This window comes from Heloderma suspectum, chromosome 1 (assembly GCF_057233095.1).
Source record: "Heloderma suspectum isolate Gila_16-S chromosome 1, 16-S_ref, whole genome shotgun sequence".
Classification (NCBI taxonomy): Eukaryota; Metazoa; Chordata; class Lepidosauria; order Squamata; family Helodermatidae; genus Heloderma; species Heloderma suspectum.
This window is the reverse complement of record NC_139458.1, coordinates 418,186,247-418,200,172: the sequence shown is the minus strand read 5'-3', so window position 1 is coordinate 418,200,172 and position 13,926 is coordinate 418,186,247.

Sequence of the window (13,926 nt, the reverse complement as noted above, 5' to 3'; positions counted from 1 at the left end):
TCCCGTCGAGGTCTCTGTTAAAGAGCCTTTCCTGGATTTACTAATCGTACTTGATTGTTGTGTAGGCATCTCCCAGGAATTCAGTCTGCTATGTGTTATTCTAATATCTTTTGCTGGCTTATCCAAATTCATAGAGCTAAACTGATGTTATTCCAACATCCAAATAGCATCTCTCACAGTATTAAAGGAATCGCATAGTGCTTTCTCTTCGGCATCCGGCCAAAGCCAGCACTAGCATATTCCAGGCTTTCTGCCAAAAGTTTGTTTATTTTAACTTTGTCACTTTCTCAAGGTTGTTCTCAAGGTCATTCAGCAGAAGATAGCAACTGGACAAAACATAGCTTTCAGCCATATAATTTCAAACATTGAAGCATTCAAGCAATGGTTTAAAAGAGTAGAAAATAAAATAAGCTGTAGTACTTATTTAGAAGGGTATAAAATTAAACAGTCTTAGTACTTTTTTTGAGAGAGAGAACCTCTTGAGCTAAATTCACTTTGTAAAAGTCTGCAACTCCTTGATTTTAATTCAGGTTAGATTTATACAACTACCATACTTTCGCTTTTTGCTGTGCCAGGGGTGCTAGCTGATAATTTAAATTCACAAATACTATCTAAGATTGGAGCTCATCTGTCCTTGTAGTCTCTTAATTAATTAAGAGTTTCAAAACAGCATTTCAGTAGATGATTAACTCCAGTGACTAACCTTAGCTTTGAGTCCTTTTGCTCCTTCGCAAAAGCAGCTATTCTTCTAAGATTTCATCCGGATGGTACTGTGGGCTTCCCCTTTATTTTCCAGGGGAAGAAAAAAGGTTTCTCAACCTTTTCACCACTGTTTGAAGAAAGCAGCCTACGGAGCCACGCAAGTCACTGCCAGGACGACATGGCTCCTCCCGATTGGTGAGTATTGTCTGTGGGTCTGAGACTGAACCCTTAAGGTTCACGGATGTTTAGGTTGGTGGGAGGATAGACCGTCAGTCTGGAGCCGTTGTCTTGTCTGAAATCTGTCGCTTATTGTCATGTGAATGTGCTGGTAGAGGTGAACTAGGTCCGCCCTAGCCCCTCAGCGGGGCAATCCGGCCTGCCACCCTCCGACAGGTCTGAACCCAGGAGATAAAAAGAAGTGTCATGAAAGCGGTTGTAAAGCAGTTGTGGGGCAGCTGCACCTAAGGCAAAAGCTTTCGCAAGCAAGGGCTCTACGACTTGGTTTGCATCTGTCTTGTTTCTTGGCATGCAGACTTAGCTGCAGTGGTCTGCCTCTCCCCTTCTTTGTGTCTGCTGGGACTCCGTAGGTGAAGACATGGGATCTTCAGTGTCAAAAATGGTACCATTACCTCCCAAAGGCACGCCAGCTTATTACATGTACACCCATTACAGTCCTGAGTCATGTAGGTTTTTAAGAAAGTGGAATTTGTTTACTAGGGATAAGCCCAAAAGGCAGTTTTTGCTGGACAGAACCTTTGACATGGACAAAAACATCCATTTCAGGGGCGCTATTGAGTCTCGACTTCAGCAAAGGAGATTGTTACCTTGTCATGGTGCTGGAGCTTGAGCACCTCATTGTCGTCATGACCTAAATGGTGAAGGGACACCCAAGATAGGAAGGTCACGGCAGAGAGGTCAGACTAAATACGATCCCTGGGGAAGGAAACGGCAACCCACCCCAGTATTCTTGCCATGAAAACTAAATGGATCAGTACAACCAGAGATATGTCGGTATACCATCGGAAGATGGGACTCCCAGGTCGGAAGTTGGTCAAAATGCTACTGGGGAGGAACAGAGGATAAGTTCAACTAGCCCCAGATGTGATGACACAGCTAGCTCAAAGCCGAAAGGACGGCTAGCAGCCGATGGTGCTGGTGGTGAACAACGAATCCGATGTTCTAAAGATCAACACACCATAGGAACCTGGAATGTAAGATCTATGAGCCAGGGCAAATTGGTTGTGGTTATTGGGGAGATGGCAAGATTAAATATAGACATTTTGGGTGTCAGTGAACTGAAATGGACTGGAATGGGCCACTTCGCATCAAATGACCACCAGATCTACTACTGTGGACAAGAGGACCACAGAAGAAATGGAGTAGCCTTCATAATTCATAATAAAGTGGCTAAAGCAGTGCTTGGATACAATCCAAAAAATGACAGAATGATCTCAAGTCGAATTCAGGGTAAGCCATTTAACATCACAGTGATCCAAATATACGTCCCAACCACAGATGCTGAAGAAGCAGAAGTAGATGAGTTCTATGAGGATCTGCAGCACCTACTGGATAGTACGCCAAACAAAGATGTTATTTTCATTACAGGAGACTGGAATGCTAAAGGTGGGTAGTCAAACGACACCTGGAATTACAGGCAAGCATGGTCTGGGAGAACAAAATGAAGCAGGACATAGGCTGATAGAATTTTGCCAAGACAACTCACTGTGCATAACAAACACTCTCTTCCAACAACCTAAGAGACGACTTTATACATGGACTTCATCAGACGGTCGACACCGAAATCAGATTGACTACATCCTTTGTAGCCAAAGGTGGCGGATATCTATGCATTTGGTAAAAACAAGATCTGGAGCTGATTGTAGTTCAGATCACGAACTTCTTATTACACAATTTAGAATCAGACAAAAGAGAATAGGGAAAACCCACAGAGCAGTTAGATATGAGCTCACTAATATTCCTCATGAATATGCAGTGGAGGTGAAGAATAGATTTAAGGGACTAGATTTAGTAGATAGGGTCCCGGAAGAACTATGGACAGAAGTTCGCAACATTGTTCAGGACGCGGCAACAAAAAACGTCCCAAAGAAAAAGAAAATCAAGAAGGCAAGATGGCTGTCTGCTGAGACACTGGAAGCAGCCCAAGAAAGAAGGAAAGCAAAAGGCAACAGTGATAGGGGGAGATATGCCCAATTAAATGCAAAATTCCAGAGGTTAGCCAGAAGAGATAAGGAATTATTTTTAAACAAGCAATGCACGGAAGTGGAAGAAGATAATAGACTAGGAAGGACAAGAGACCTCTTCCAGAAAATTAGAAACATCGGAGGTAAATTCCAGGCAAAAATGGGTATGATCAAAAACAAAGATGGCAAGGAACTAACAGAAGCAGAAGAGATCAAGAAAAGGTGGCAAGAATATACGGAAGATCTGTATAGGAAGGATAATATCGGGGATAGATTTGACGGTGTGGTCAGTGAGCTAGAGCCAGACATCCTGAAGAGTGAGGTTGAATGGGCCTTAAGAAGCATTGCTAATAACAAGGCAGCAGGAGATGACGGTATCCCAGCTGAACTGTTTAAAATCTTGCAAGGTGATGCTGTCAAGGTGATGCATGCCATATGCCAGCAAATCTGGAAAACACAAGAATGGCCATCAGATTGGAAAAAATCAACTTATATCCCCATACCAAAAAAGGGAAGCACCAAAGAATGTTCAAACTATCAAACAGTGGCACTTATTTCACATGCCACTGAGGTCATGCTCAAGATCTTGCAAGGTAGACTCCAGCAATTCATGGAACGAGAATTGCCAGATGTACAAGCTGGGTTTAGAAAAGGCAGAGGAATTAGAGACCAAATTGCCAATATCCGCTGGATAATGGAGAAAGCCAGGGAGTTTCAGAAAAACACCTATTTCTGTTTTATTGACTATTCTAAAGCCTTTGACTGTGTGGATCATAACTAATTGTGGCAAGTTCTTGGTGGTATGGGGATACCAAGTCATCTTGTCTGCCTCCTGAGGAATGTGTATAACGACCAAGTTGCAATGGTAAGAACAGACAACGGAACAACGGACTGGTTTAAGATTGGGAAAGGAGTACGGCAGGGCTGTATACTGTCACCCTACCTATTCAACCTGTATGCAGAACACATCATGCGACGTGCTGGGCTTGATGAAGCCAAGGCTGGAGTTAAAATTGCTGGAAGAAACATTAACAATCTCCGATATGCAGATGATACCACTTTGATGGCTGAAAGCGAGGAGGAGCTGAGGAACCTCATGATGAAGGTGAAAGAAGAAAGTGCAAAAGCTGGGTTGCAGTTAAACCTCCAAAAAACCAAGATTATGGCAACCAGCTTGATTGATAACTGGCAAATAGAGGGAGAAAACGTGGAGGCAGTGACAGACTTTGTCTTTCTAGGCGCAAAGATTACTGCAGACGCTGACTGCAGCCAGGAAATCAGAAGACGTTTACTTCTTGGGAGGACAGCAATGACAAATCTTGATAAAATAGTGAAGAGCAGAGACATCACACTGACAACAATGGTCCGCATAGTTCAAGCAATGGTATTTCCCGTAGTAACCTAGGATTACTCCGTAGGGAAGGATATTAAAGGCAAAACTGAAGTACTTTAGCCACATCATGAGAAGACAGGATACCCTGGAGAAGATGCTGATGCTAGGGAAAGTGGAAGGCAAAAGGGAGAGGGGCTGACCAAGGGCATGATGGATGGATGATATTCTGGAGGTGACAGACTCGACCTTGGGGGAGCTGGGGGTGGCGATGGCCGACAGGAAGCTCTGGTGTGGGCTGGTCCATGAAGTCACGAAGAGTCAGAAGCGACTGACCGAATAAACAACAACACAAAATTGAGTCTTGAGGCATGAAAATGCCCAACACTCAACGGTCTGCCTTCTTTCTTATTTTTATATGAAGAAGCATAAAAACAAAAAATCTTTTCAACCATCTGTGGTCTCCAAGATGCGTGTCAAAAATTAGCAAGTGCACCACCGCTAAATGGCCCAATGCTCCTTAACCCGAGCATTCCAAAGCCACCTCCTTACAATGATGGTCATGAGTCCAGCGACTCAGAGACCAACATGGTCCAAGAAAGGAGGAGGAGAAGACAATGCCTTCCTCCTTTACATGAACTTCCCCATCCCCAAATCCAAGGCAGATAACAAAAAGACCAAACAGAAAAATTGGCCCAAGTGGCCGCTAAACTGCAGCCCTGACTTTTACCACAGAAGACTCGGGAGAACATGAAAAATTAATGCCCATTCACTTATTTGCTGAACCTAGGTATCAAGATGCCCCTCTGGAGGTCACCTACAAGCCATGGACTAAATCAGAAAAAGGTCTTCCCAAACCCAAATTTGCAGAGGCATTTGTTCTGCGAATCATATAATCCCAGCAAGGCTGACTTGCATCAGCTTTGCCAGCTTCTGGTGAAACCAGGAGACTTCCAGAAGTGGGTGTCAGCAGCAGGGTGGAAAAGTCCTAGGCAGGGACGACAGACCCGTCACCTCCACAGCCCAAATGAAAAATGCCCAAAAAGTTGCAAAAAGGTTGAGTGAGGCCATCTTTGAGGTCTGGAAATGTAATTGGGTGAAAATTCAAACTTGCATACAAGGTTCAGAAGAATCGATTTCAGACTAAAAAAACCGCCTCCTACGAGTATTTGAATCATATTCAGGCATCAAAGATCCAGAAGGAAACTGGAAGGGTTTGTTGGCAAATATTTTTGTAAATGGTTTGCAGTCTGACACTTTACAACTTTTAAAACGACTGTGCATTGATTGGCAGACAAAAGGCCTTGATGAACTTGTCAATGTGACACAACACTGCCACCAGTCTCTTAAAGACTCTGAAAAGAAACAAACTAAGAAACTTCTTGCCCTTCAAGTCCAACAAACCAGTCAACCAAATAACTTTAGAGGTCGAGGGAGGGGAAGAGGAGGGAGAGGGAGAGGAGGTTCAAACTGAGCCGCCTTTAATGGCAGCTGAATTAATTCCCCAGGAGTCCCGGGAGTTTGTCACTTTTGCAAACAATCCAGACACTGGAAGAATGAATGCTCGAACAGGCCTCAGTTACCCCAATAATGGGATGTCGAGGAACGACCTGTAAACCCCCTCCAGCTACCAGTCCTCCTCCTCAACCAATGAAGAGAATGCACCCTCAATGTAAACCGCAAGTCTGAGCAATTTTTAATCGACACGGAGGCCACCACTTCTACCTTGAGAGCCGAAAGTTCCCAAACACTGCCACTAAGTGGAAAAATGACGCAGGTGGTTGGTCTAACTAATCAGGTTGTTCCTCCTACAGAAACAAGACCTTTAACAGTCCAGTGACTGTAGATCATCCCTTTCTTTTGAACCCTACCATATCTGTAAATTTGTTAGGAAGCCACTTCCTGTGTAAAATAGGAGGAAATGTTTCTTGTACCCCAATGGTGTTTTTCTTCATGTTTCATCTTCTATTCCCAGCACCAGAGATTGCCAGGAATCACCTGTTCCTGTGTTTATTGTTTGTCCTTATTAGATCAAGTCACCCCCATTCTTTGGGCAAATCTTCCACGGAATTGGCAGGATCCGCTCAGCCAAACCTGTCCAAGTAACAATTGATCCTTCAAAGCCAACCCCAAGAACCATGCAGTACCCATTGTCACCAGAGGCAAACATGGGTCTCCAACCCATTATTTCTTCACTCTTGGAACAGGGAGTTCTTACTCCCCACCAAAGCCCTTACAACACCCCAATATTAGCCATCAAAAAGGCAAATAATAGGGTTTGGAGATTTGTCCAAGACCTCCAGGAGATCAACAGGATTGTAATCCCAAAGTTTCCAGTAGTCCCCAATCCTGCTGCAATTCTTGCTTCTATATCTAGTTCCGCCAAATATTTTACTGTCATAAACCTATGTTCATCGTTCTTCTCTGTCACCTTACATCCAAAATCTAGGTCACTTTTTGCATTTTCCTGGGAAGGTCAACAACTGACCTGGTCAGTTTTGCCAATGGGCTTTTGCGAATCCCCAACTTACTGTTCCCAATTTTTACAGGCTGATCTTGCTGATCTAGTCTTCCCTAGGAATTCTACTCTCATTCAGTACATGGACAACCTTCTTCTCTGTTCTGATGACCTAGAATCATCAGAAATAGACTCTGTTGTGTTACTAAATGCCCTTGTTTCAAAGGTCCACAAGGCTTCAAAAGAAAAACTTCAACTTTGTCAGGAAAAGGTCTTATACCTCAGCCACACGCTCTCTTAAGGGAGTTGGTCGTTAACTTCTGAAAGAGTCCAAGCAGTCTTAGAATTTCCAGAGCCAAAAACCCCATGGCAATTAAGTGGATTTTTAGGAATGGTCAGTTATTGCAGGCAATGGGTCCCAAACTTTGTTCAGATGGCAAAACCCCTCCAAGCCAATGTTGGATCAAGAAAATTTTGAATGGACAGATGCTGCCCATTCCTCTTTTGAGTCTTTGAAACAGTCTTTGTCTTCAGCCCCAGCCTTGGGTTTGTCACATTATACCAAACCTTTCGCGCTTTTTTGTCACGAGCGAGATGGCTATGTTTTAAGCATTCCCACTCAACCGCATGGGACTTCAAATCGTCCTGCTGCTTGCTTCAGCTCCGCTCTAGATTCTCTTGCTACTGCACTCCCCTCGTGTCTTTGGTCTGTGGCTGCTGCAGCAGCTCGACCGGTGGAACAGTCGGCCTCTATGGTGCGTCAACCACCCCTGAGCTTGATGGTGCCCCACTCAGTGGAGTCACTACTTTTGCAGTCCAAGACACAGCACTTGGCTTCAGCATGTGTCAGCAGATATGAGCTTCTTTTGTTAACTGCTAGTCACATTTCAGTTCATCTCTGTAACATCTTGAGCCTTGCCATTCTGCTCCCATTGCCTGGTGAAGGTGACCCCCATTCTTGTGAGGAAGCTGTCCAACTCTCTACCCTCCCCAGATCTGATCTTCAAGATGTCCCACTACAAAATCCTGACTGGGAATAGTTTGTAGATGTATGAGAGGAGAACAAGGTCAGATTTTGTGCAGATATGCCATTGTTACACCCTTTGAATTGATAGAGAGTGCTCCTCTTACAGGTGCTTCATCTGCCCAGGTAGCTGAGCTCATTGCTTTAAAACGAGCATGTGAATTATCTCAAGGTCTGTCTGTGAACATTTATATGGATTCTCGCTATGCCTTTGGTGTTGTCCATGATTTTGGTCAATTGTGGAAACAAAGAGGGTTCCTGGCCTTGTCAGGGTCCCCTGTTAAAAATGGAGAGTATGTTCCTGAACTCCTTGAAGCAGTGTTAAAAACCAGAACAATAGCTGTCACCAAATGTGAAGCACACACAAATAAATCTGACACAAAGTCCAATGCTGCTGCAAACGCAGCCACCAATGTTGCCACTCATGCAACGCCAACGGCTCCGCCCACAGTTGCAGTGGCTAACCCAGTCTTGACAACCACCATAAAGGACCTTAGTTTAGCCCAACATCAGGCTCCAAACCATGAAAAAGATAAGTGGCTGCCCACTGGCTGCACACTGCACGCAAACTCACTATGGCGCTCCCCAGATGGCCGCTTGGTGGTGCCAAAGTCACTCTACCCCCATCTTGCCAACATGCTACATTCCTTTTCACGCACCAGGAAGGAGGGAATGGATATAACCATTTGGAAGCATTGGTTTGTGATAAATTTCCTAGAAGCAGCAGAAACTGCCTGTCAGTCCCACAACTCAGGACACCCTGTAAAGGTGAAGCATGGATACAGAGGTCTGTCTGAAGGTCCATTCTTATACTTAAAGATTGATTTCATCCAATTGCCAAAGTGCCGAGGGTTTGAATACATTTTGGTTATAGTGTGTTTATTTTCTGGTTGGATTGAAGCATTCCCCTGTATGAAAGCAGATGCAGTCATGGTGGCAAAGCAATTGTTAAATCATGTGATCCCCACATGGGGCATACCAGCTAAGTTGTCGAGTGACTGCTGGACACATTTCACAGGTCAAGTGTTGAAAAATGATTGCAAGATAATGAATGTGACACAGCACTTCCATTGCCTATACCACCCCCAAAGTTCAGGAAATGTGGAAAGAGCAATGGCATACGGAAAAACAAGCTGTCAAAACTATGTACTGACTTAAACTCTGATTTGGTAACAGTCTTGCCAATTACCTTAATGGCAATGAGAGCCACCCCTACAAGAGAGTTAGCTTGGATTGATCAAGCCATAAGTGATGAGGAGGACGAAACCCTGGCATGAGAAGGGTCATGAGTGGCCGGTCATTCTGATTCCTTTTCGTGATCTCCATGCATCACACATATGGGCTCTGCACCTGTGCGGAGACCCGTTTGGGAAACTTCCAAGCTGAGCAAGTTTTGGCGGGAACCCCTCCCCCACCGTCCGTATTATATACTACATGGGTTCCTGCCTTCCCCTCAGTTCCTTTTCGACCACCTCAGGGTTACTGTAAATCAACCAGTTGTCCTCCCTGCTTTCTTCCCCTCTCCGACTTCAGACTTGGAGAAGAGATTACATACTTTAGATGTCCGAAGAGCCCTGGCTTTTTATAAGTCAAGGACTGAATCTTTCCATAAGTCACATTTATTCCTGTCAGGGTGGAAACTGAGCCGATAGAACCCCAAAGCAGTTCTGATTCTGAGGAGGATCAGCAATCCGTGGGAGAAGAGCCAGCTCATCCCTCACAGGCACAGCAGCTGGCAGAGATTCCTCCTGCTGGCATTCCTGAGATAGATAGTGATCCTAGCAGAAAGTGCAGGAACGGGGCTTGCTAGACGCTCGACACAGACTCAGGGAGCGACGAGCGATGGAGGGCGCGGAAAGGAGGTGTAGCGCCCGTTTGGCACTCAAGCAACGGCCACCTCCTGTGAACCCAAGGGAAAGAGGGAGGATCTCTCCCTAGCCCATAAATTCAGGGTCTTCAAGTGACTCTCCTTCAAATGTGGATCAACTGCCTACTCGGAGCATAGGCTACTCTGCTGTTCCTTGCTTAGTCGCTGGTGATTAGCATCTGAAAGAGTCATTAAGTTGTAAAAGGATTAAAACCTTGAAAAGAATCCTTTTGTCTGTGTCTTGAGTTGGCTATTGGAGTCTACTGAAAGAGGCCACTAGGGCGCTCCTGACAATTCCTATGCTACGGAGGACATAATAACAGCTTACCAGTATCTTCCCAGAGACTAGCATCCTGGATTGTACAGGTTATTTGATTAGCACACCAAGTCTTGGGAAGGGACTTACCGCCTCGAATCCGAGCACATTTGACATGGGGCATGTCGACTTCTACAGCCTTTACAGGAGGGGCACCTCTGGTGGACTTGTGCAAGGCTAGCCTAGTCTAAACCATCTACTTTTATAAGGCACTATAGATTGGATGTTAGGGCCCAATCAGACTGTGCCTTTGGCAGGGCTGTGCTCTCATCAGTACTGCAGTGAGACACCGACCCACCTCCAGTAAGTCCAGCTTGCTATTCGCCCATATGTGTGATGCACAGAGGCCATGAAGAAGAAAGACAGGTTGGTTACCTGTAACTGTAGTTCTTCGAGTGGTCATCTGTGCATTCACACAACCCTTCCACCGTCCCCACTTCGGTGTCAATGTTATTTTTATTGGTACCGAGGTGTTTTTTCTCATAGAATCATAGAATAGTCATAGAATAGTAGGGTTGGAAGGGGACTACAAGGCCATCGAGTCCAACCCCCTGCTCAGTGCAGGAATCCAAGTCAGAGCATCCCTGACAGATGGCTGTCCATCCTCGTCTTGAACGCCACCAGTGTGGGAGAGCCCACTACCACCCTAGGTAATTTGTTCCATTGTTGTATTGCTCTAACAGTCAGGAAGTTTTTCCTGAAGTTCAGCCGGAATCTGGCTTCCTTTAACTTGAGCCCATTATTCCGTGTCCTGCACCCTGGGATGATGGAGAAGAGATCCTGGCCTTCCTCTCTGTGACAACCTTTCAAGGACTTGAAGAGCGCTATCATATCTCCCCTCAGTCTTCTCTTCTCAAGACTAAACATGCCCAGTTCTTTCAGTCTCTCTTCATAGGGCTTTGTTTCCAGTCCCCTGATCATCTTTGTTGTCCTCCTCTGAACCTTCTCCAGTTTGTCTGCATCCTTCTTAAAGTGTGGTGCCCAGAACTGGACACAGTACTCCAGATGAGGCCTAACCAGTGCTGAGTAGAGGGGAATGAGTACTTCCCAGGATTTGGAAGCTATACTTCTATTAATGCAGCCCAAAAGAGCCTTTTTTTTACAGCTACATCACATTGTTGGCTCATATTCAGCTTGTGATCGACAACAGTTCCAAGATCCTTCTCACTTGTAGTGTTGTTGAGCCAAGTATCCCCCATCTTGTAACTGTGCATTTGGTTTCTTTTTCCTAGGTGCAGAACTTGGCATTTATCCCTATTAAATGTCATTCTGTTGTTTTCTGCCCAGCACTCCAGTCTTTCAAGATCACTTTGAATTTTGTTCCTGTCTTCCAAAGTATTAGCTATCCCACCCAATTTTGTGTCATCTGCAGATTTGATCAGCATTCCCTGCACCTCCTCCTCCAAGTTATTAAAAAATATGTTGAAGAGCAACGGCATAGGGGAGGCATGCACAGCCCGCAGCAACACACAAGTGCTCAGCATTGTAGGCAGAATTTGTGTAACAGTTACTGTAGTCTAGGAGAGTGCCCTCTTGTACAAAATGGTGCCCAAAATATAACACCACAGGTTCCTAACCCAGGGGTGGGCAGCCCTCAACCTTGCATATCTACTTTGTTTTTTATTTGAGCTCCAAGGTCCACCAACTCAAGTCAGGTACAAACAAAATAGGAGGAAAGGGAAGGGGAAATCACATACCTATAATTAAGAAATAGGGTGCCTTTTTTTGGTAGTTCTGAAACTGAGTTCGCCATCATTTTGGCAGCCTGATTTAAAGTGCAGGTACGGGGAGGGGGAGACACCTTATGTTTGTTGCCATGGCTAAACTACTGGGAGTCAGAAACTGAAACTGATTTGCTGATCTACCACAAATAACTCGGAGATCTATCAGTAGAGCCCAATCTACCGCCTGCCCTAACTTCACCACTGGTGAATTTTTCAGTGGCAGCAGTAGGTGCCGAACTTGTAAGATGGCAAATGTTATGCACAGACTTCCCAGCACAGAAGGAATTTGGGGCAAATGAGGTTGTTCAGCTGCCCTTGTTTGGAGAACATTTTAATCGTATAGGAACTGTCTGAGGGTTGGTTCACTCTTGCATGTGTATCAGAGTGCAATTCTATACATATCCACTTAAAAGACCCATTGAGCTGAATTGGGGGAGAGGGGGGAATTCCCAGGTAAGAGGGTATAGCAGCCTTCCCCCCACCTGGTGCCCTCCAGATGTGTTGGACTAGAACCCTCATCGCTGGGGATGATGGGAGTTTTAGTTCAACTTATCTGGAGGGTGCCAGGTTGGGAGGCTGAGATACAGGACTGCAGTCTTACATTTCTCACTTAAATCGTTACTCAACACTGCATGTCTGGCAGCTGAATGTGTGGATTGACTTAGTTGAAGAATACCATGGGTATTTTGGTGCCACTGAGTGACATAAGAAGTCTACCTGTAGGGTAAGATCTGTAATAGATCATTCACACATTGAACTCACCACTTACTGCTATAGGCAGAAAATTCGCTCTGATTTGCAGCTGCTGTTCTTGTTCAAACCCCATCAAGAAAGTAGCTGTGTTGAGACTTCCGGTCAGAGCCAATGTCGCCCTTGCAGCATCACGCGGAGTCTCTGTAGGACGCTATCTCAAATAGCTTTTTAAAAGGTTGAGAAACGTTTTTATCTCTCCCCTGGAATTAAAAGGGGAGGTGGGAGCAGCTCCGGATGATGTTTTGGAAGAACAACTCTCTCAGTGTGGTAGCGGGGGGCTGTACTCCGGGGCTAGTCTGCCAGAGCTTAATCAACTCTCAAAGCTGTTTGAACCTCCTAATTAATTAGGAGAAACTAGGGCTGACATGCTCCACTGTAGTTTTTGGATTAAGAATCGCCAACAACATCTGAGGAATGGATTAAGAAATATCAATAATATTTGAGGACCTGCAAGATTTGTTTGATGACAAGGATGACTACACTAAGGTGAAAAAAAGGATCTCCGCCCGTCCACCCACCCCACACCTCCCTTGGCAAAGGCTTCGAGAAGTGGAGATACAGAGGAGTTACTTGCTTTGATAAAAACGTCCTTGCAATTTGCGGAACAGGCTAAGAGGCTGGATACCATCCAAAATTCCATCACTGCCCTGCAAGGGGCTGTGGATTAAATTAACACTTCTTGGCAAAAAATGGAGGTGAAGGTTAAAGAGTTGCAAGATCGGCTAGCAGGGAATGAAACTACGTCACAAGCTTTTTTCAACAATTTTTCTGTCAGAATTTCTCAACTGGAGGTGTTAGCGCGCAGGGCAAATGTACGCATTATTGTTATTAAATATTTACCTACTGATGTAAATCTGTCTACTTTTGTAGATACGTTCCTGCATGAGATACTCCCTGTGCCATCTGATTATTCATTTGATATTGAGCAGGCATTCCGTGTGTCAAATGCCAAAGGGACTGGTGATACGATTATAGTCCAATTTGCAAGAATCTCCACAAAAAATTATATCCTGCGTTTGGCAAGAGAGGCTAGAAACCTTTTTTGGAAACAAGATAAAGTTATGCTATTTCCAGATTACATCAAAGAAATTGTTGATAAAAGAAGGCAATTTACTAAGGCGAAAAATTTGGCAAAACAAATGAATTTACAATATCACTTAAAATATCCTGCTACATTTTGCATTTTTTCTGAGGGTCAGATGAAGAAGTTTCTAAATCATGAAATGGCGGAGGCGTGGCTAAATGGAAAATCATGTGAGATTTCTGTTCCAGCGCCATGAACTGAAATCTACAAACATATTTTGCTAACTGACTATGTTTAGTCTGGAAGATACAGATAGGCCAAAGATGTGTTTTTTTCCCCTCTCTTATTTTTTCTCTTTTTCTCTTTTCTTTAAATCCTTTCTTTTTAAAATGGATATGATATACTGTACAATGTATCCACTCATTTATATATCTAGTACAAAATATATTATTGATTGTTGTGAGGTTGATTTTAAGCTTTATTATTATATAACATTATAAAATTTATTAGTGGTTTGTTATTATTAT